Raw genomic sequence first — 4,316 nt, 5'->3', positions numbered from 1 at the left:
TGCAGCTAACAAACTTGCTTTTACCATTATGGCAAAGCTGGTTTGTTTTTTTTTTTTTATTTTTACTTCATAGTGGGCAAGTAATGACCATTTCATTGTGCTCATCTCTTTCTGACTAGATTTTCTTCATTTTTTGTTGACAACAGTATCTGTGCTCTTGCACATTGATTGCTGGAGGTTCATCTTGTGCTAGTTCAGAGCTGCTTCCAATACCAAAGTCCAATTTCATGCCTCTGAAAGGGACTAGATATTTTTTTCTATTTGAATTTGCCTCACAGAATGAAGACATTCATCTCTGAATGAAAAGACAGTACAAGAGACTGTAAGATCATTTAACCTGCTGTTAAGACCTCACAGCAGCAGGTTAAATGATAAAACTAAGTGCTTAGGTGGTTGTCCTGGCTTTGAAAGCTACAGCATGAGTATTTATACCAGCTATTGTCAAGTGTAGCAGTTTAACTTGTAAACATTGCTAAGAGAGAACCAAGGAACTGGCAGAGAGGGCAGACAAAGCTCAGTTGTTTCTGTCCTCTGCCTGTTGGCCATGATCACTGAAGTAACCAGCTTATCAGTTCCCTATCTTTGCAGTTTGAATGTTCTTTTTATTTTCTCTCTTTCTCTCTCTCTTTTTTTTTTTCCCCCCCATAAATATCTCCTCCAGAAGTCCTCTCAGTGCTACTTTTAAATTCTGTACCCGTTTGCTTTCTCTTCCAGGCATTTCATTTGTAGAACTGCTTGCATGATTCTTGTGAATTTTCAGATGCTGTTTTAGCAAGCTATTTCTGCTGGTATTTAACCTTAATAACTACCTGATTCAACCATTGCTTTCCCCTGTTACTTCAAGAATAATTAAAATGAGAGCACAGACAACAGAAAAAAAACTAAACACTTTCTTAGTAGATGCAGGCTTTTTCTCTGTTATGGATCCACTTGGAAATTTCAGTTCTTACTTGTTCTGTGTCAGGTCCTGAAGCTTCTTGCCAAGCAGCTGGTGTAATTCACACTGATACTGAAAACTCTGTTGCTGTGCTTGAAATTACATATGAGCCAAAAATTAAGTTCTGTAAAAGTTGCTGATGACCCTGAAGGATTTGTATTAAAAACTATTTCAATAGGATATTTAAGCAGATGCATCCCAGTCATAACTGGCAGCAATGATAAGAAATGTTTAAACAAAATGCAGCCTTTCCTCTTAGATACAGTACACCAGCACAACGGAAACATGTCCAAAATATGATGGTAATGGGGATCAGAAATTGCTCTCTCCTTTTATAAATCATGATGCTGTAGGACTTTGGTCAAGTCTCCAGTATTTCGTAGGTTCAGGGCACCCAGATGCTAAGTAGAAAGCTGTGGTGTACTGACAACATTGTCACTTTTTCAGTGTTTTCTGTGTTATTTTTACAGAAGTGAACTGCCAAATTTCAGGGAAGATAAAACCATAGATATGGGAGTGGGATCCCAAGGGCATTCCTCACAGATCAACCAATGACGAGACTGTCTAATTTCAAATGAGAGAGAGAGAGTGATTCTAGTGAGAATGAAGTGTGTCAAACTCATTTTCAAAACAGGAAACATTAATTATTCATCAGTGTTCAGCTTCGAACATCACTATTTTTCAGCAAGGTTTTCTGTGACAGCTGCAATGATACATCACCCCCTTTAGCCGATGTGGAACAAGATACGTATGGATATATTTAAATCACATTAAATATTCATGAAATTTCATTAATTTTAGCTTGTTCTCTTTCTCTTCATGAATGATATTCAATGAGATCACAGTAAATAAATCTAGTCTCTTGTAGTATGAGTATAAAGCCATGTCCCTCTGAAGGTAGGGAGCAGTCAATGTGCCCATGACTATCCGTTTGGTAATGCCAAATAACGAGAAAATAGTGGGCTTGGTTCTTGATATGAATATACCATTTCCATGTTTTGCTAAGATTATCACACTGGATGGGGCTGGGAATGATTTCTAGCATATCGCTTGAAGTCGTCCTGTAATTCTGTTGAAGTCTTTCATTGCAGCTATGCCTTGCCATGTGTTAATCCAGCCATATTCTATGCAAGCAGTTCTGTGGATGATCTCTTCAGCTGCAGTTGATTTATGTTTAAATTGGATCTTAATAATTTTTTTTTTCCACATGAGGATGTTTACAAAATTGCAATTTGAAGGAATTGTTTCCTTCATTGTACTGTAGGACACGAACATTTCTAACAGAACAGCCTTAGGGAAGTGGAAGGTGGTGTGGAAAGCACCAGGCTGGGAGGGCACTTGCTTTATTTGAACACTATCAGCACATTTCAGTTTAAATGCATCCAACAGCTGCAACATCTCACTTCAAAAACTCAATTACATCTCTGGTTGCTGTGTTTGACCTAAAGGCTTTGATTTTTGGTGCGGTGAGAACTCAAGGCTCCTTGGTCTCTCTGAATTAAGAAACTGTATGGAAATGTCATGAGGCTCCAAATTGGTTTTTCAGATTTGTCACAGGAAGAATAAATATGCTTTGACAGGTCAAGGCCAATGTCCACTGGGAAGAAGGAAGTTGCCTCTTAATGAGGAAACAAGAAGTAGCCATGGAGAGGCTCCCTGAAGAGTACCTGTGATGCTTTTATGAGACCCAAGATTTTGTGAAGGATGGGTGAGAAGAGAAGCTGATAGACAACACAGCGTGTGCTGAGATGCTCCTAGGGCCATATAGCAAAGCCAGCACCTCACAGACCTACAGCAAGCAGAAGATCTTGTATGATCCAGAAGCCAGTTAATGTCAACTAAATCCAGCGTGGGGATGAAAAAATGCTGACAAAGCCAAAAGGCTAGGAGCCAGACTGCCCAAAACCATGCATCAACATCACATAGCTGTGAGAAGAGGAAGGAGCTCAGGGAGCAGCAGGAAGGTTCAGCTCAGGGAGGTCATATGGGAGAGCTGGAACTGCTGTTGTTCTTCTACTTTGCTTTGTCTGCTGTCATCACCCTGCTTCCTCTCTGCTCTCAGCAATTATACTAATATTATTGATTTAATCCCATCACTTTTCCAAGTGGTTTGGAATAATAATGAGTTATTCCTCTTTAGAAACAAGCAATCCTTCTCCAAAAGAGGTGGTTGTCATAGAAAAATGAAAAGGGAAAGCATATCACAGGCCCACTTGGTTTGGAAGATGTATAACTTCCTGAAGGGAGGTTGTAGTGAGCTGGGGGTCGGCCTTTTCTTTCGTGTCATTAGTGATAGGACCAGAGGGAATGGTTTCAAGCTACGGCAGGGGAGATTCAAGCTGGACATTAGGAAGTATTACTTTTCAGAAAGGGTGGTCAGGCACTGGAATGGACTGCCCAGGGAGGTGGTGGAGTCACCGACTCTGGGGGTGTTCAAGGAAAGACTGGATGTTGTGTCGAGGGACATGATTTAGTGGGAGCTATTGGTAATAGATGAATGGTTGGACTGGATGATCTTTTAGGTCTTTTCCAAACTTGGTGATTCTATGATTCTATGATTCTAATAGGAGCTGTTGGCAGGAGAGCAGTCAGAGGACAGGTACTACTAGCGTGTGTGTGTATTCATTGTGAAGAAAGATGAAAAATGCTTGTCTTTGGTGAGGGGAGGATGCGTGGCTCAGAAAGCAAAGATGCTGCCTTTATTCTGTGAGAACTTCTCTTTGGATTTTAGGAGAAAGAAGGTCTTTCAGCAAGCCTCTGCTGTTGTCATGTGATATGTTTTGTCTATGTATATCTAAAAGAAGTAAAATTAAGTAAAATAAAAGTTTGGCTTTTTGTTATTAGCAGGTAGTCGCCTCCAACCTATTTTTTATCCTTGGTCTTTAGTAAGCTAAAGCTGCATAGTGAAATAAGATCAAAGTAAACTTCTGAGCTGGCAACTTCACAAAACCAACCTATCTCATGTTTCAAGTACAGGCAGTCACTTCTTTAGATGTGCCCTCTCTCTAACTTCCATCTTACCTTTTTAGTGCCTCCTTTGGATTTTTTTGAAACTAGATCACGGTACTTTTTCTGCTGAGAGCTGAATGGTCTTACAGATTCTGACATACAACTAATTTGATCCCAATGAAATTGCGAGTTATTATGGTGTTGTTACTGATTCACAGACATATTTTCTCCCTGTGCTGCTGCTGTGATCTCTAGCTACTCAGCTTCATTCCAGCTGTGGTTGTCTCAAGCTGTCTTGTAGCATCAAGATTGTTCAGTTAAACCCCCTTGGATAATTTTGCTCAAGGCAGAAAATATAAAGAGTCAAAAGTAGAGTTGAAGAAATACTAGGTACTCATGCTTTCACTAAACAACACTCAGATCCCAGCAC

The sequence above is a fragment of the Meleagris gallopavo genome, chromosome 4 (assembly GCF_000146605.3).
Source record: "Meleagris gallopavo isolate NT-WF06-2002-E0010 breed Aviagen turkey brand Nicholas breeding stock chromosome 4, Turkey_5.1, whole genome shotgun sequence".
NCBI lineage: Eukaryota > Metazoa > Chordata > Aves > Galliformes > Phasianidae > Meleagris > Meleagris gallopavo.
Note: the sequence above shows the minus strand (reverse complement) of the source record.